This window comes from Sphaerodactylus townsendi, linkage group LG07 (assembly GCF_021028975.2).
Source record: "Sphaerodactylus townsendi isolate TG3544 linkage group LG07, MPM_Stown_v2.3, whole genome shotgun sequence".
In the NCBI taxonomy this organism is placed as follows: domain Eukaryota; kingdom Metazoa; phylum Chordata; class Lepidosauria; order Squamata; family Sphaerodactylidae; genus Sphaerodactylus; species Sphaerodactylus townsendi.
This window is the reverse complement of record NC_059431.1, coordinates 43,213,299-43,233,686: the sequence shown is the minus strand read 5'-3', so window position 1 is coordinate 43,233,686 and position 20,388 is coordinate 43,213,299. Positions and strand designations below refer to the sequence as shown.

At 41.6% G+C, this 20,388-nt stretch overlaps 1 protein-coding gene across 11 annotated transcripts in view; it reads left to right on the top strand.

The window, feature by feature from the left end:
* MEF2C (myocyte enhancer factor 2C) overlaps window positions 1-20,388 on the top strand; it is a 198,685-nt gene that overhangs the window by 61,995 nt on the left and 116,302 nt on the right. The window lies entirely within an intron of this gene.

Here is a 20,388-nt window from a genome sequence, read left to right as displayed (position 1 = left end):
AGTAGTATTTTTCAGAAAGAAATTAAAGCCATTTTAATTCACATGGTTAGCACTAACAGAATATCAACCAAGCTAATTCTGACCTTGCCAGCATTACTTGAGTATTTACATAGGAATGTACTGTTCTTGAACAGTTTCAAATTTATTAAACACAAAAGGCTTTCCTTGAAAAAATGAGCATGGAATTTTGTTTCCCCACTCTTATCACAAACATACTTTTAAAAAAATAGCTACTGGGAAGCCACATGCTCTTAATTTTCTTCCATCATCCTATCTCACTTATAATATCTTGTAGGATGATGGTGGTGGAGGTGAAACACTGTGTTGTGCTCTGCTTTTAAGATTTTTATTTTATTTTAAATTATTTTAGCTGCTATATCCCTTATCTTGCGACAATCCAATATTGCAGTTATAGTGCAGTTTGTTGCCAAGCAAATAGAGATTTATAGTTCGTTAAAAAGACAGAGGTTTTAAAGAGTCAGAAAGAAATTCCTCCTCCTGAAAGCAGCCAGAGAGAAACTCCTTGGAGCATATAAGCAACAGGGGTGCCTTTTAGAGTTGGCAGTTTTTGCTAGCTGGGCACTGCTGAATAGGAGAGCTGGAATGCTTGCTACCTTTTCATCTATCTAAATTGCTAGAGATTTATGACAGCGGTTACTACAGACAGTTGGTGAACAATGGGAAAGAAAAGGTCCCTCTCCTCACCCAACCAGCCTAAGTAGGAGCAGCTTAAACAGACTAAAATTGATTGATTTGTGCTTGATAGTAACGAACTCAGTTTCTGTTGTCAAATAGATGCTCTTGAATACGCTCCACTTGAGGATGCTGCCCCTTTTACAGATAGCAATTCGACCTTGAATTCAAGTCAGCAATCTGGCAACAAGCAATCTAACCCAGAGCCTGTTCCTCATAGGTGAACTAAGGAGGACTCTGGTCACTTTAAATTTATGTCTGCCAGAAAATATAGTATAATAGATTATGGAATTTGCTCACCTAATCTTATGGATCTAATTTACCACTTTGGGATTGAGAAATAGACTGAAAGTGACCATCTACTATTAGCCATAACTGTTAAAAATACTAGTCCCCCCCCAAAAAAAAATACTGATAGAAATCAAACCACTGATAGAAATCAAACTACTTCAAAGGAGCTTTATAGGAAAATTCATTGGTCGCCTAGAATAGCTAATCTTTTATAATCAACTCTGAACCTTTTTTGTCTCTAAGGCCGTTTCCGCACAAAGGCGGACGTCATAAACGCCGACCCGACAACGCTGGGACCGTCCGCATGGACGGTCCTGGGAACAGCCGGGCAGCCGGCGCCATGGAGCGCCGGCACCCGGCTGACCCGGCATGTCCCCGGGCCTCCGGCGTGTCGCCGAGGCCTGGGGACACGCCCCCTGGCCCTGCGTGCCTGCTCCAGCGGCGCAGGGCAGGGGGGGCGTGTCCCCAGGCCTTGGCGACGCGCCGGAGGCCCAGGGACAAGGTAAGTGCCAGGTGGGGGAGGCGGCGTGAAGCCGCTGCCGTTCGCTCGGCAGCGGCTTCACGGCGGCGTTTCCCCAAAAATAGCGCTGGGAAGCGCTCTGGGGAAACGCCGGCTTCAGGCCGGGAGGGCTGTGTGGCTGTGATGCAGCTGCGCTCCCCTGCGAATGGCGGCCTGGAGACGGCGTTTTTACCATCTCCAGGTCGCCATTCATTGCCCGTGCGGAAACGGCCTAAGAGATTTGACTATCAGTTCTGAGCCTAGTTCCCTGTCTCTGGAATGTTTTTTAGAAATAGTTTCCAAATTACACTTGTTAGTAAAGCCTATCCAACCAAGGTTGGTATCTGATCCTGGCTGGTTTGATTTTGAATGTGTTCAATCAAAAAGACACTTGAGGGAGATTTTTAAGCTTTTCAGTAATATTAATGACACTTCTTTTTGGAGAGTATATTTAGAACATAAAAAGGCACACCAGTCACTAACACAAGAAAAGAAAACCCAGTATATTTACGAACAATGGACTATTTTATAGGATACTTTAAAGCCTAAAGATATCAAACAATTCTGGGTGTTAGTGAATGGATCTATAAGACATTCAACAGTGATAAATGTAATGGAATCACAATGGTCTAAACATTATTCAGAACCCCTCCATGATTCCAAAGAAACATCTGACATATGGGAAAATTCACCTGGTGATAATCTCTCATCGCGGCCATCCCCTGAACTAGATGCAATCCTTCAACTAATCAGTCATCTTAAGAGAAATAAAACTCCAGGTATCAATGGGATCCCCAGTGAGGTTCTCCTGAAACATTCTGATTGGTGGGTTCCCATATTAGTGATTTACATTTATTAAGCAGCATGGTGTAATTCCTGAAACTTGGCTATCATCGTTTATAATGCCAATCCATAAGAAAGGGCCCACAAATAGACCGGAAAATTATAGACCTATTAGCCTTCTCTCAATTTTGGGCAAACTTTATGCAAAATATCTAGAAAGTAAGTTAAAAACCTGAATAATTGAGAATAATATAACTGACCTGGAACAAGGAGGTTTTAGAGCTGGGAAATCTACACTCGATCACTGTCTCATTCTTTCCTTCCTTATTGATAAGTACATTAACAAAGGATGGAAGAAACTGTATGTTGCATTCTTGAATTTGAGCAATGCTTTCTATACAGTTTCTAGAAACCTTCTCAGGCTTAAACTGTCTCATTTGCATATGGAACCTTGCCTACTTATGCTAATCCAGAAAATGTATAGTGATACCTCTTGTCAAATTAAACTGGATCACTTAGGTTCACTATCTAATAAAATTAAAACTACAAGGGGGGTTAAGCAGGGCTGTGTGTTGGCTCTGCATTTGTTTAATTTATATATAAATGACTTATATGTTTATCTCAATACAGTTGAAGGCCGCCCTCCCAAATTAGGTAGTAGTTCCATCCCACTTTTGTTATATTCCTGATGACACTGCCATTTTATCGCAAATCAGAATTGGTCTCAAAATATACTTGAAAGATTTCTTTAACTATTGTGACTTAAATGAATTTAAGTTAATCATGTAAAATCTAAAGTTGTTGTATTTTCAAAATGTTGGCATCCATCCACATGGAAAATTGATAACATCTAATTACAGCAGGTTAAATCATTCAAATACTTTGGCCTGGTTTTTTATTATAATTCCAATTGGTCTTTACAAAGATCATGTTCTGCAACCTCTGGGAAATCCTTAGCTTCAGACATTGTACAATTCTATTATGGGAAGGATTGCCAATCAATGGATGCAGCTTTAAAGGTTTTCCAGGCAAAGGTGATATCAAAAATCATCTACAGGATACCCTTATGGACTGAAGTGGCATATCTGCCTAGTGGGCACCACTCTTCTGGTCATGTGGAGGGAGCAAAATCAGCCCCCCACGTAACCAGGAAGTCCTGCTGTCTCGTCGTTTTCATGTGCCTCGACCCTGTCCAAGGCACGCAAAAATGACGAGACAGCAGGACTTCCTGCTGCCTTCAAGCGCCCTCAACCCCGCCCTGGACTCCCCCCTCCCTTCCTTCCCCCCTGCTGGCTGGTCTCCCAGCCGGCAGCCTGTAGTGTCTTCTGAACTGCAGTCCCGTCCTCGGAGACCTTCTTTTATAAGCACTGAGGCTGGGGGTGGGGCTTGGGGAGCAGGAAGCCCAGCCAGCAGGGGGAGTCTGGGGGAGAGGTGGGCACCCTAGACCTTGCCCATGTCCATGGTGACGAGGGCGGGGTGAGGGCAGTGGAGGGCAGAGCTGGGGTGGGGGGCAGAGCCTGGGGAGGGGAGGGGGCAGAGCCTGGGGGCATCCTGCAGACAATTTGTCTCCAGGTGCCATTTACCCCTGGTACGCCTCTGTTCATTTCTGAGGTTCCTGATTTGTTAGCTTCTTTTATGCCATTTTAAAGCCATTTATATGAGCAAAGAAAAATGACACATAAAGGCTTGTGATCTTCTGTTTGCACAAAATGGGATGCTCAAGTTGAAAGGGTGACACTAAAAACTTTTGTACCCTGTTTCCCTGAATATAAGACATCCCCGGAAAATAAGACGTAGCAGAGGTTTTGCTGAAGTGCGAAATATAAGGCATCCCCCAAAAGTAAAACGTAGCAAAGTTTTTGTTTGGAAGCATGCCTGACGAACAGAATACAGAAATATAAGACATCCCCTGAAAATAAGACATAGTGCATCTTTAGGAGCAAAAATAAATATAAGACACTGTCTTATATTCGGGGAAACACGGTAGCATCCCTACTCATAATGATTTTAAAGCAAAAAATTGCTCCTTGAACCATTAGGCTTTTTCTCATTTCTGTTTTATCTGGGAACAGTTGGCTATATAAGCAGTACTTTCCCTTGTGGATAGGTAGTATTGGATGACATCCACATTTAATAACAAAGACTGTAACATGAATGACTGTAAGTGAACATGGCTGTATTGCTGAAGAAATGGGCTGTGATAAGAAACATTGCTCATGACAGCAGCCTCAAGGTAAGGTTTGGGATAATGAACCAGAACTGATAATCCAGAAGTTTGGTTAAGTCAGGATTTCCATGCTGTAAGCAGCTAGACTCCTCCTCTCTCTATGGGTATCATCCAGGTTTGGGGATCAAAAACTGGCATAAGAGCAAAACACTGTTCCCCATAAAATGGAGGCCTCTCAGGGAATTTTGGGATTTATCTTGTGTGTCAAGCCTGGGCAGGAAGGTTTCCAGTTGATTTTCCCTCCTGGCTCTACATTGTGCCTGGCTGGACAGTGGGGCTTGCTAATCCCCATTGTGTCACCATGAGGTGATTTAAACAGCACTCTCAGCAGACCATTACTTATTCTATTTGCGCCCATCCCAGCAATTCGTAGTATTTAGAAGAATAACCCAGGCATTCTCTTGTCATTGAGAATGGGATTTCAAATAATTTAAGAGGGATTCAAATAATTTAACAACCAGTTCCAATGGTGGGATTCAAATAATTTAACAACTGGCTGTTTACTAGCACCATTTTAACAACATGATCTTCCGAAGTGGTGCGAACCTGCTGAATCCCACTACTGCACAGGACCCATTTTGGGATACAAATGCTGCCCCTTTGGCCTTTCATAGTGTGTGTAATGGATTTGTGTGTGTGCCGCCACTTGCATGCGGGCTCTTCCTTTTGATCCTGAAACTGCTGGCTCCTTTCCTCTTCAGCACTGCTTTTTCCTGATGTCCTTGTAAGACTGGTAATTATCACCCACCCCTAAAACTGTATCCAACTTCTTTCCTTTTTTCTCTTAATAAGTTCTTATGTACCTTGCGTGCGTATGTTCATTGTTTAAAAATATATTCCTTAGGGTTTTTTTGTTACTTTATTAATAAAAGTCATTTGTTAATTGTCCAACTGCCTCTTCATTTAAGAGCTCACACCCAGACAATTCTGGTATACATAGGTTACTAATTCCAGTTACCCCCTCTCAGTCAATGTCTTCAGCTAATACTCCCAAACCTAAGTGGAGAGTATAACAAAGCAGGAAGTGGTGAGATTTTATTGACTGTTACATAGATATGGATCGCTATTGTCCATTAGGACTTGTTTTTATCTCGCTTATACAAAAGATGCAATAGTTTATATTTTTCATATATCATGGTTTTCAAAATATTTGATCATGTGAGTGGCAGCTAACCTATTCATGTGACTATGTACAGTTTTGGGATGAGGAAGCCTCACAGTACACGTGCATGAATGCAAAAGTCAGAACAGAGCTGTAATGCTGTAATCCAATCAGGAGGATCTGCTGCTATCATAATCTTAAACTGAGTGGTTCATAATCAGCAGCTGAGACTGGAAATGAATTGTAGCCTTTGCAGCATATTTACTCAAGGGTTATGCTTAAGAAGATATTCAAAGCATATGTCAGGTTTATTGGTGAGGACAATGTCAGGATGCATTCACTGCTGTTGCTTGTAGCTCTCTGGCTCAGCAGAGCGTGCCGTTTGGTTTACTGGAACATTTCATTTGTAAATATGTTTCTCAGCTTGTAACATGATGACAATATTGAATATTTAGATATTGGAATAAAATTTGATATAGGCAGTACTGTATTCAGGTTCAAATGACATCTTGACTTTGGATCTGCTTTCAGAGTGGGAAGAGGCAAAATTCCCCAAACAGTACAATGTAGTATCTTCCTGGAAGACTGGGAGGTTAGGATGAGTTTTGGTATGTTCATTCAGAGGCCAATTGGAATTTTAAAATTTTTGCATTGTCTATTAAGTGCAACAGAGATTTTTGATAGGTTCCCTGAGCTGGTTGGTGGAAAAGATGTCATACAAATAATTGAATAAATAAATTGGGAACCATTTGATGATAATGTATAACTGAAGGGTGTTTATAGACAGTGAATTTAAGAACCACTTCCTAGTGTATAGTTTCTAAAGCTTGTGACTTTTTTCTAGAATATAGCTTCAGTCTCCTGCAGTTACTTTTACCAGAACATAAAAGCACCCCTGCTGGATTAGACCAGTGGCCTATTTCATTCACAAGTAACCAGCCACATACCCACAAAAGAGCTGTAAGCATAACCAAGGCTTCTTATTGTCATTGCACCAATGTGAAAAGTTATAGTGTGTATCAACCATAGCTCAAAAGTATAATTATAGGTACAAGGTTCTGGTTCATGTGGATTCTGATAGTGCCATGAGATGTACATATTGCTATCAGAGTATGAAACTCTGTAAATATTACCAAACCTTCTTAATCTGGGGAAGCTTTCAGTGATTGTGTACATGGTTGAGAATATCAATTGTGACTAATCTCTGCTGACAAAAATGTTGTTGATTTCAGGAAGACTAAGAATGAAGCAGTTGTCTGAACAGTGAGCATATTGCATATTAGTAATGTATTGTAGTTATCCATCTGTGTTGAATACCACAGCAGTTCCAAGGCTCTGAAAAGCTGAACAGTGTGCTTTTTGGTCTGTCACTGCATAATATCTTGGAATGTTTTAAGATGAAGCTGTTTTAATTAGGAGCTTTATAAGATCAGGTCAGGGGGAAAAATCTTATAGCTGGCTGAAAGCATTAAATAATGAAGTTCAAGTCTATGTCAGCAGTTGGCAACAGTTGTCTGAATCTCAGCCTTGGAAGAGGATTTGTCTTTGAAATTGTTGTGAACAGCACTAAGCATACATTTGCAATCAGGTCTTTTTCTTTACTACAAGTGCATTTTTTCCCACAAGTGCATTTTTCCCCATAATTCCCCACGTCAGGGGCGGCAACAGCGCATCCGCCCCGATGCTGCCGCTCTTGCGCCCCCTCAGCGTGCGGCATCCCTGGCGCTGGCGAAAACAGCGTGGGGACGCCCGGACGCGCGCCAGGGATGCCGCGCGCTCAGAGCAGCGCGCAGCAACGGCGGCAGCAGGAAAAGTGGGGAAAGGCCCATGGATTCTACATATGTAATCATGCACATGTAAGCACCTTCCAGATGATGGGAAGGTTTGAAAAACAGTTATTACAGAGAGTGAGCATCTGCACATACCATTTTATGTGTATGGAGCCAGTGTGCTTGTGCCTACTTTTCCTTTCTGCACATGGATTTCAATGTTCATAATGTCATATTTAGGAGACTACCAAGTCAGTCCTATGGTCCATACAGCTTAGTGGTATCTACTCTGGTGGCAGAGGCTCTCTACTAGTTCAGGCAAAATAAATCAGTTTTCACCTCTGGTGTTCCTTTAATTGTAGATTCTAGGAATTATGGAACCTTTTTCTTGCAGGACATCTTCCCTTCCTCCCCAACACACAGCTGTTGTGACAAAAGTCTCCTTAATATGTGTGACAGAAGTCTCCTTAATATGAGGCAAGGTAGTATAAGTGATTGAAATTTACTAAGGAAGTCTGGCATTTATGTATAAATGCCCACCTGCCATGGTTCTGGCCAGTAGCATTCATAATGCCAAAGCAGCTTCTGTTGCCTCAAGAATGTCTGGACATGGTGCTGAGCACTGCACCAGTACTGGCGCAGTGGGAGTATTCTGGAAATGTTGTTGAAGATCAAGAAAGATACCTTCATATTCATATAGACTGCAATGTTTCTATACAATATATACAGTTTCAATGTCTGTCATTTGCATGTAGCTATCTCCTAGATGGCTAATGAATATAACACTTCAACAGAAAGGTCAAGATTCTGTCTTTTTGGTGTTTTGGTACTCCTGAAGATCCTACAAGACATAACAGTATCCATCATATAGTCCTCTGAGACATTCTGTCATGGAGATGGAAGAGCTTTACAGTCCTATTCAAATGAGGGGGGGAGGGCTGAAACAACTTAACGGAGTGGCACAGGTCTGACCAGGTAGATTTGCCCTCCCCAAGGCACTTATCCCAGTGGAGGGGGCAACGATGTTGGCATATGGCTGTGGCAGCCTTCTGGAATGCCTGGATGTGGTGCTGGGTGCCATGCCAGCGCTTCCACGCCATTGGTACAGTGGGGTGTTCTGGAGGCTTTCCCAGGGGTGGAGCCAATGTTAGTCAACTTCCATCTTGGCTTAGCAGGGAATTCTGCCATGGCTTGGTGGTATAAGTCTATATAGCTCTATGAAGAGCTTTCCAGTGGCAGGGTTTTTTTTAAAAAAAATTCTGCCCTCCCACACCACTGGAATGTTCTCTGGAGGCAGCAGGGCAGCGTGTCAACAGCACTGTCCTCAGCTACCCGGGGCTGCGGATGGGGCTGTCCTTCACTCATGTTCATTCTGAAAGACCTCAATAGCACTTGCCATGCAGCTTTAACAAAGTGCTTTTTCCTGTGAATGATGTTGAAACCAGCCATACAGAGTGAACTTTCACTTCCTTTTAGTCTGTTCATATCTTCCTTTGATATATGTGTTCCTGTGTTGTAGGGCAATTGTACTCTTGGACAATGTAACCTCAGTTTGTGATTTTGGAACAAAAAATAAAACGGATTTAAACACTTTGGAGGGCCAACTTTTTTTGTAATAAATATTGTGTTGTGTGTTTGTAAATGGTGATTAATTCAGTAAATGGTGATTAATTCAGTAAGAGCAGCAGTGGCGTAGGAGGTTAAGAGCTCGTGTATCTAATCTGGAGGAACCGGGTTTGATTCCCAGCTCTGCCGCCTGAGCTGTGGAGGCTTATCTGGGGAATTCAGATTAGCCTGTACACTCCCACACATGCCAGCTGGGTGACCTTGGACTAGTCACAGCTTCTCGGAGCTCTCTCAGCCCCACCTACCTCACAGGGTGTTTGTTGTGAGGGGGAAAGGGCAAGGAGATTGTAAGCCCCTTTGAGTCTCCTGCAGGAGAGAAAGGGGGGATATAAATCCAAACTCTTCCTCTTCTCCTTCTACATCATCCAAATCACAAAGTTGCTTTGATGGAAATCAGCCTCTTTTCCAATGTGATAAAAAATTGTGTGAATTCACCTTGGTGACATGAAGTACAGAATTACTATGGCTTTATTATGATGGAAATCTAGATGAACAAACCCAGTCATGTTAATGCATTTGAAGTGTCTGTCTATAAACAGTGTTAGGAAAACAATTTCTAAATAATAGTCATAATTTACATTAAATTCTTCAAAAAGAGAAAATCTGAACTGTGACTTCCAGAGTGCAAGAATGCTTTCTGTTGTAAAACATATCTTCATTCTGCATATGTAATGTGCGCCTGTGACTGTATGCCTTAACAAGCTTATTCAGGCTTATTTTCTATTCTTCAAGAGTCTGGCCTGAAAAAGATCTCTCAAATATGCATATAGAAAATAAACTTTAAAAACTCCATCAGTCTATGTTATTGTAGAAGAGTCAATACTGAATAGATGCAATAGCACAACCATTTACACTGCTGTAAGAGCCATTGGGATTACAGCAATATAAGGGAGCAGTAAATCACCCTTTCCCTGCCAACCATCATGGCTTGGGCTTGATTGGATCACTTTAGAAGTGCATGTGGATTCAGGGAAGCAGAAAGTGTCTCTCAATTACAAGGTTTAGCCATATGTCACACAGTTTAAGTAATACATGCAACCTTTTAATTGAGACTGGCAGGTCTATAAGTGACCAGATCTAAAGGCTGAACTTGTCAAAATAGATCGTTTCTTTTGTATCCTTTTCTCATGTATTGCACTGCTGTATGGAAGTAGTCTCCAACATGGTGCTCAGGCCCATGAGCACCTGGTGCCTACAAACACCTTTCCTGGTGCTTATCAAAGGGGCAGGTCCAGATGAGGCCCTCACCCAGCGTGGTTTCTGATTGGTCATTGGAGAGCTAGTTGGCTGTGAAAATTTTAAAAAACATTGTTTCAGCAGTAGCTGTTTAAATTACTTCTCTTCTCCCCTGCACTTGGGCTTCCTCTATGTGTGTGAGTTCATGTATGTGTGTGTATGAGAGAGAGACAGACAGACAGACAGACAGACCAATTTGCTTCCCCCATCATTAAACAGAACTTCTGTCAGAGTTATGCATAACCTCACTCCCGGACACTTTGTGGTTAGCCCTGCCTCCCATGGCACCCTTTTTGTGGCTACTCCTGCCACTTTGTGTTCCAAAATTTCCTACAGGTTCCAAAAAGTTGGAAATCCCTGCTCTATGCTGTTATATCTTTAAGCAATGTACCTTGCATGCAAGCAGCCCCATGAAGCTGCCTTTCAAATTGTTGGTCCTTCAAGATCACTATTGATCTTTTCAACTGAAAATGCCAGGGATTGAATTTGGGACCTTCTGAATGCTGAGCAGATACATCAGTTATTTTCCTGCCTCAGGCAGGGAGAGTAGAGATAGGCGTAGGCTCTTGAGTTTTGCTTCTTTCTAATCTATCTGCTTTTAAATCTAGCTATCCTCACCCACTAGTTTCCTTTTCTATTCTTCTCCTTTCTTATTCCTAGTATTAGTTAGGAGGCACAAGGCTTAGGGGGCTTAGTTGAGCAAGGAGAGATAAAGCTAAAGATGGATATTGTGATTCCCGCCAAAACAATGATAGCGGGAAACAATGCACAAGACAACTTTTTGTCATTGGGAACTGGAAGCCTCACTGACAGACAATCCATCCTCCCTGGCTTTGAAGCCCAAAGTTGCTTGCCCAGGAACTGTAAAATTGGTCTACTAAGTGGCTAGAGCCAATGCATGGGGAAAGTGTACAAAGAAGAGATGCCCCCCCCACTCAGCTGATTCAGCATCCGTCATCTTGCCAGTAGGGGAATGTGGCACAGGCTCAGATAGCCAGACTGAGAGGCTAATCCATCCTGATCTTAAGTCCTTCCCTGACTTCAGAACACAGCAATACAGGGCACTCTGAAATAGCTGGCAAAGACCCTCCTACTAGGAGGTCTAATCACAAGTAAAGGCAGCTTTGATGCAAAATGGCTACTAAGCCCAGAATTCACTGCATGGTTAAGGCAGACAATGAGGGAAGAAATGAACAACTACCATTCCAGAAGGGGCTCTGCCCAAGAGGTATGTCTTCCTTCTCTAGCCCTTTCCCTCCTAGAGTTCCATCCAACCAGGCAGGGGCTGCTGCTGCTTGACCTACCAAGGCAGCTAGGAAGATGGGGAGGGGAGAGAAACTGTAGAAGGGATTCTCCCTGCTGGGATAGTAACACCAGATCCCACAGTGAGGAAGAGGGAGAGTTTTTATTAGATGAGAAGGAACTGCCCATAGATGTGCCTAAGCAATCAGCAAGGTTTTTCAAACATGAGGACTATCAATACTTATTGGTTAAGTCCATCACAGCCCTAGATCTCCTGGATTTACCTCCTCAGGAGGATGGGGGGATACCTTCTATTACCATTAGGAACTGACCCAAGGGCAACAAGGAGTTTGTCCCACACACTGTCTCTGCCCAGAGAATCTTTCCATTCCCTGAATTCTTTGAAAGCCAGTTAAAGAAGGAATGGATTAAACCAACTGCTAACAAGCATTTCCCATCATTCATAAAAAAAAACTTTTTGCCTTACAATAATTTGTAACAATTTGTTACCAGTTCCTTTTGTAGATGCCCTGGTTCCAGCCTTGCAGCCCACTGGCTTTTTCTCCCATGATGGGGAAGGTTCCATTCACAATCCCCTGAACAAGAGATGTGAATTCACCTGGAAGAGGGCCCCTAAAGCCATAACAATGGCCATCAAAGTCTTGGCCACAGCCTCCACGAGGGCAGCCATCTTATGGACCTGCCAACTTTTACAGCGGATCCTGAGTTCAGACAAGAGGTTGATTGAGGGAACTACCTGAGTTCTCAAGACTTTGTCCTTCATGGCAGATTAAACTTTGGAATCTCTCATTTTCTCCTCTAGAGCAATGGTCTGTGCAGTATCTGCCTGACAAAATCTGTGGCTCAGAGCGTGGAGTGCAGTCTTACACTCTAAGTCCATTGTTACTGCGTACCCTTTCCAAGGAGATATGTTATATTTGGAGATTCCTTGGAGAAAGTTCTTGTTGAGACACATGACAAGAAAAAGCCAATGCCCAAGTGTGTCAGATTTGACAGATGAACTTTGGGAAATCTTACCTTCAGATTCCACAGGACTTTTCCCAGAACACAGAAGGATGGCAAGTGCTCCCACTGGTCCACTTCCAACCATTCCTTTTGTTACCAATAGGTCTACAAACAGTTCACCCAAAAGTCAGACAAAAATGGCCATGACAACAAGAAGCCAAAGCAATGACTGTGCCAGTTCTCTGGTGGGGGAGGAGGTCAACTCCTTCTGTCTCAAACTGAATGGGTGCATCATCAACAGATGCATGGTCCCTAGAGATCATAACAAAAGGGTATACCTTAGAATTTTTAAGGATATCACCCCAGCAATTTATTTCTTCTCCTCCATGCAAAAATAGAGAGAAACGTCTCTGCACCCAATTGGCAATTAAACACTTGCTGGACATTCATGCAATATCGTGACACCCCCCCCCCCCAAATATATTGGATAGGCCCCTACTTCATTTTTTTTACATATCTGAATGTAACAGGGAGGCCTATGTTAGACCTCAATTTTTGAGCAAATTCATCACACTGAGACATTTTTATGTGGAGACCCTCAGATCTATCACCAAAGTCTTGAGGCTAGGTGACTGCATGTCTTCCCTGTATGTCATGGAGGCAGTTGTTTCTCAGAGGTTGACTGCCTGTTTTGTCACTGAAAGGGATAGTACAGTTAGTAGAATTGTATGTGTGTATGTGTTAAGTGCTGTTAAGTCGCTTCTGATTCATGACAACCATGTGAATCAGTGTTCTCCAAAATATCCTATCGTTAACAGCCTTGCTCAGATCTTGCAAACTGAGGTCCATGGCTTCCTTTATAGAGTCAATTCATGTTGGGTCTTTTCTTGTTCCTTTTGACTTTTCCTAGCAGAGGGCTTCTTTCCATCTCACTTCACCTTAAGCAAGCCCCCGCGCCACTTCTGAGGGAGAGTAGTGCAGGGTCCCTCCCGGCAGTCCCCATGGACAGGGTGGGGCAGCTACAGTGTGCAGGCCACCTTTGATCGCTGCCAAGCAATGCCATTGCTCGCTTCAGCACGCCGGCATCCTAGCGCTTCTTAATGGTGCCTTTTGATGACCCCGCGCAGAGCACAGGGGCGTGGGGACGCCCGGCAGCGCGTCTGGGATGCCGCACGCTGAGAGCAACGCGCAGCATAGGGGGGGATCGAAGAGAGTGGGGAAAGGCCCAGAATTGTAGGTCATACTATTTGGACAATAGTAAATACATTCAGTTCCAACACTGAACAAATCAGTTAGTCAGCAAAGTTAGTTTTCAGGATAATTTTACATCCAAATGTCAGTTGTCCATTAAAAGAAAAAACTAGAGCCATACTTGACTCATGGGCCTTGGGGCTTGCTCTTTGACTGGGTTTTGGATGGCATCCTAAAGTACACTTATACAGTAGCATGTTTTTGTAGAGGCAATGGTTTTCCTTTCAGTTGAAATGTGACTGAATTAGACATGACCGTTTCCCTCATTGTTGATTTCCCAACCTGAAATTATACCAGAGAGGGTGTTATTTTTCCCTTCTCCACCCACATTATGATTTGGGCCTCTGTGAAAGCTGAATTGGGCCTTTGTGATGCCAAGGAATTAACTGCAAGCTTCTTTTATGTCTACATCTAGAAGGCTGTCTCATTCACAGTGATGATTGTCTATATGTTAAAATGCTGAAACACTGAAGTGCTGGTATCTGTCTTAAAATTGAGAACATTGGATTTGGCTTGACTCTTTAATCATACTCTCCCTGCCCCCAACCAATGCCCTAGTATATGTTAACTGACTCTGTTGTGTGACAAATTGTGGTTTTTTGTTTTGATGAGATTCAGTTGCAATCTTGTCAGAGAGGAGTATGTAGAGTTTCTAGCCTTTGCTTGCCTCTCAAACCACTACAAACATATGTATTTCACTGATGTGCTGAGTAATGGTAGAATTTGTGTTCGTCTGATGTTCCTAGAGATTTTGCCACACACAAACATGCACATATCAGATTTTTTCTACTCTGTGCACTATCTGTTTCAGGCTTTGGTCTTTGTTGCAGAAGCATGCTCCAAAATGAGCATTCTGCCCTATTACTAGAACCCAACCAAAAATAGTATGCGTCACCATTACCTTAGGAGGGGGCCAGCACAATTTACTATTGACCAAATTGAACACAATTCACTGATTAGGTATAGTAGGCCAAGAAGGGCTGGATAAATTTGCTGCTTTTGCTATGTTCCTGGGACTGCAAAAATAGACTGGTATTGAGTATCTGTGGAAGGCCAAAGGACTTTTAATGATCTTGGTGGGTCACATTGTATATTATGTGCAGACTTGATTTAAAGTCTGTATTTAGAGCCTGAACCTGAGGCTGGTATTTTAAAAATTAGGAAACAACTGTTTGTTTCATTTGGCTCCTATTTCTGCCTCCAGCAATTCCATTTGAGCAATTCCTAGTAGCATACATGGGATAGACCTTTTGTCTAAGATCTTGGATAGATGAGGACTAGTTAACAATCCAGGGTTGGATAGCTTTGGTTTAACCAAAATATTATAACTTGCTAATTAAGAGACCTTGAGATGGATGTGTTTTTATTGTCATGAATAAAAAAAATGGTTTTCAAATAATATAAATTTTTATCAGTACATAAAGGACGTCTGGTTCTTTGTAGCTTTTAGTTCTGAAACAATTGTGTTTGACTATGTTATATATGCAAACATGAGCAACTTAACTTAAAGGGGGAACCAGTGGACATTGTCTACTTGGATTTCCAAAAGGCTTTTGACAAAGTTCCTCACCAGAGACTATTGAGAAAACTCAGCAATGAAGGAATAAGAGAGGAAGTCCTCCTATGGATTAAAAACTGGTTGAGGAACAGGAAACAAAGGGTGGGTATTAATGGGAAGTTCTCACAATGGAGAGATGTAGGGAGTGGTGTCCCCCAAGGATCCGTTTTGGGACCAGTGCTCTTTAACTTATTCATAAAATGACCTGGAAGTAGGGTGGATAAGCGTGGTGGCCAAGTTTGCAGGATGATACCAAATTATGAAGGGTGGTGGAGAACTACAAGCAAAGGATCATGGCGTGAAGAGCCTCCAAGCTGGACCTTGGATAAATCTCAGGGTGGAGTGGGCTAAGAAATGGCAAATGCAGTTCAATGTAGCAAAATGCAAAGTGATGCACATAGGAGCAAAAAATCCAAACTTCACATACACACTACAAGGGTCAGTGCTATCAGTCACAGACCAAGAAAAAGATTTGGGCGTCTTAGTTGATAGTTCCATGGGAATGTCAACTCAATGCATGGCAGCTGTGAAAAAGGCAAACTCTATGCTGGGGATAATCAGGAATGGAGTTGATAATAAAACTGCAAGGATTGTCATGCCCTTATATAAAGCCGTGGTGCGACCGCACTTGGAGTACTGTGTTCAGTTCTGGTCGCCACATCTCAAAAAGGATATCGAAGAGATAGAAAAAGTGCAGAGAAGGGCAATGAGGATGATTGAAGGATTGGAGCACCTTCCTTATGAGGAGAGGCTGCAGCGTTTGGAGCTCTTTAGTTTGGAGAATGTGTAAAAAAATTATATGTGTAAAAAAATCTAAATTAAAACATGGGGAATGTTTTTTATATATGTATAAAAAATTTAAATTAAAACATGGGGAAGGTAGTTTGTTGGGAGCACTGAGGGAACATCAGACAGGGCTGGATTAGAGGCCCTAAGGACTGAGAACATTATGATACCCACATACACTGTATAAATGCAATTCAAAATAAAAACAATAGAAAATCATTATATATAAATATCATTATTTGTATGAAACAAAACACCTATTATTCCACTGCTTTCTTGTCTTGAAGATACATAGCATTTTAACTCACACAAATCAAAAATGCAAAATAATGTTTACAATTGTATTGTCGAAGGCTTTCACGGCCGGAATCACTGGGGTGCTGTGTGGTTTCCTATCTGAAGATCTGAAGATGCCAGCCACAGATGCAGGTGAAACGTCAGGAGAGAATGCTGCTAGAACACGGCCATACAGCCCGGGAACCACACAGCACCCCAATGTTTACTATTGCTTACTTATGACTTTATATTACAGAAAGTTTTCTCCTGCATTTTGTCATTGCAAAGTCCTTGATCATATCCTCAAAATTAATCTGACAACAAACCTGCTTCAATCCTTAGCAAAGATAAGAAGGAAAAAACCCTCTATGTGGCCCTCTTTACATGACGCCCTATTTTCGTACTGGTTAATCCAGGACTGACTTCAGATAAAACAAGAAGATAGTAATGGAAGGTGAAAGATAGTAATAGAAGGGGACAGACTGATATCCCTCTCTTGGTTGCCATCTGCCTAACCGAGAGGCTAACATCTAAAGCTAATGGCCCAGTCCATATTGGGGAGGGTGTGTGTGTTTGGGCACAGGAACTGGCAGAGGGCCATAGCAGTGCATTTATCCCTTCCGGCAGTGGAAGAGGCACCAGCAGCCGACTGCTCCTCAGCTCTACCACAATGAAAGCTGGAAGTCCAAACTACTGGAAGTCCAAACTAGCACAGCAAAGCCGGTGTCCGCATGTCCACTAACATGGGAGGGGGAGAATGGACTTGGCATTCTTGGGGATGGAACTGACATTAGTCAGCTTCCACCCCGGCCAGTTGCACTGTGGTCAAGGTTTGGAATTATGCCAACCAAGTCCATCGGCTGCTATGAAAGGCTTTACAGTGGCAGGGAGACTTTTCAGATTTTTTTCTCTTCCTGTGCTGCCGGAAAGCTCTCTGGAGATGGCAGGGCAGGGCAACAGCAGTGCTGTCCCTCCAGCTCCAGGGACAGAATACGCTGAAAGTCAGACCTAGTGGTCATTTGAACCCTCTAGTCCACTCTAATCAGATTTTCCCAATTACCTGAACAGTCAGCAACATTTGGCCCATTTTCATCCCATAAGATAATTTCCATAAGATGTGTATGTTTTACAGAGGTCAGCAATCAACTGTTCATAAAACGTATAAAATTCAGCATCTTTTTTTAAGGCAAGTTTGTAAACCTCATGGTTACAGAACTGTACTATAAACAGGAAAGTATAAAATGCCAGAAGGATAAAAATAAAGGGTTCAAGTAAAAGGAAACATGTATCATTACTTTAACTGTTTTGATGGTGTTTCCAGTATTTATGAAGGCATTTTGTCACATGTACCACAAATAAGAATGCATACACGGATGAGTGTGTGTGATATTTATGAGATGCATTGAAACTAAGAAGAACTGGAATGGGATGGTTTCAGAGGACCTTATCCAATACTTTTGAAAGTCTCTGCTGTAAACTGATAAATTGTTTTTGGAATTATTCTTCAAAACGGCATTCAGTTGCACTGGATCAGATGAGCTTAATTGACCTTAAGAAAATAGGACCAAGGTAAAGAAAGATGTACAAGTGAGAGGATTTGTCCCTTTATTGGATTTGGAGACCTTATGAGCTATGCATCTTAATTGGGGCCAGTTGGGATCATTTAATAATTGCTGTCAGAAGATCAGATTTAATTCTCTTCATAAAAAAAATACCACAGTGGGATGAAGTTAAGCAAATTGTCATTCAGGGTTTCAAATGAACAAAGCTTTAATTAGGTTGATTAGCCTGCTATAAAAGAGAGAAAAAGATAGAAAATTGATGAATCTCCTATGAGCCGTTTGGGGGCAAGGCTATCAACGGTCTTAATATTCATTGGGTAATAATTAATTGTTAGATCTGTTTTTCTTTACTGTTTACATTGTAGTATTACTAACTCTTTGAAATTTAAAGATTTTACACTGAAAATGTTAAATATTTTGCCATAGCAGCATTTTTCTTGTCACAGTGGAATGAAACAATCCTTTTTGTATTAATTTATTTTTATACAAAATATATACTAGTATAATTGAGCAAAGAACTCAGTATTTTATTACATGATTAGTAAAGGTTAGTATGAACTGACAGACAGTGTTTACATCATCTGTTACAACTTTGTTGAGACTGTGGGCACTATTGAAGTTTTGAAAACAGGTAGTGGGTACTACCACAAAATGGATTCTGGGGAGGCAGGGGCCAAGCCGAAGGTTTTCCATGGCTTCCAAAATATGTGTGTTCCCTGCATACAGAAATGTGAGTCTTCCTGGTCTCATTGGAAAAACCTCCTGCTCAAATGAGGTGAAGGTTAGCCTATTTGCTTTGGGGAAGAGATGTTTTTGGAAAGAAGGATTATCCTTCTGTTTTTGGCCGGCAGGAACATCATAAGCAGGCACCCTTGGGAGGATAACAAGTCTACTTGCATAGAATCCCATAGACTTTTGTTGGCTGTTTGCAGATCTCAGCTGAAAGTGAGGAATCACCAAAAATTTTATGTCAGCAAAAGTGGACACTATTGCAATTAAGAATTTTTGAAATTATATGTTACAGTAATAGATGTTTTTGTTAATGAATGTGGAATCTGATAATGAGCAGTGTTTATGGGGAACTTTTCCATTATGTTCCTTCTGTATGAGCTAGATATGGCATATGGGGGACTGGATTTGCCTGATCTTCTGATTTACTTTGAGTTGGATCATTGAAAACTCGATTTTCTGCATTTAAAAAAATAAATTACTGTTCATAAGAACCGTTTTCAGGGATCTCCCAGTATAGCAACATTATTGAAGGTCACAGAAAAGATTACCGGTAGCTAATGTATTTTCCAATTGATTTTGTTATTCTTCCCCAGTGTACTGTGTATGACAATAACAAAATGAAACATATCAATAATATTCCCTGCAGTGAGTGAAGCAAGTATCTTTCCCTGTAGAACAGAAATTGTGAAATGGCATGTGGTTATTATAACCATATAAGTGAAGCATATTTGTATTGGTTCATTAAATTGATACTGATCCTCCTGAATTAATATTGGTGAACTATGCAGTCATTCAACTTGAGCTGTGTGAAAGGTTAAAATGTTCAAACTTTGCTATATTCTTTGCTATATTCTTCTTGCCATTGTAACTCTATGTGGATAGAACTTTAATAATTTTCCTAATGTTTTATTTACTACATTTGTTCCCCACCTTTCTCCACAATGTGATCCCCAAGCAGTTTACATCTTTCTCTTCCATTTCATCTTCACAACAAACCTGTGAGTTAGGTTAGGTTGAGAGTGTGTGATTGGCCCAAGGTGACCCAGTGAGTTTCCATGGCAGAGTGGGGATTCCAGCCTGGGTCTCCCTGATCCTTGACCTACATTTTAACCACAATATCAAAGTATCACACATTTCCAGCCCTCCTGAATAGCTGACATTATTTTCCTCTTGAATAAGCCATATACTGATCACACTAGCATTACTTAATGGGTCGACCATCTCATCCAACCACTGACTGTTTTTTCCCCTGTTCCCCCCATAATTTGATCTGCTGCTTCCTATAGCTTTCAGTTCCTAAACTCTGCCAGTTTATGTGGCATATATTTTAACAATACAAGAAAAAATTAGGCCACCATACCTCAGGCTGCTGAAATATCACGCTGAAGCATAGACTGTGCAAATATGTATTAAAGTGCAAAAAGATATAAAAGGGTAGTGCAATATGGCTATATACAAAATGAGCTGATCATTCCTTGGTCACTATATAAATACGCTCATGCCAGCATAAAAATATACAACTGTGCAAAAAATGCATACAGAAGGTAGGTGACTCAAACACCATCCATAAACCAAATGCTGTTAATCTGTAATCCAACTGATAAACTCCCAACTCACTATAATACCTTATCAATTAATCATGTGGCATAGTCTGCTTGGGATGGTTTTATGGTAACATTCAATGTGTTCATATTCCTGGATTAAGACATGGAATATGCAATAACAATATTGTGATATTTTTCCACTGAGGAAGAGATTTGTTGAAAATGAGGATCTTGGCTACAGAAGC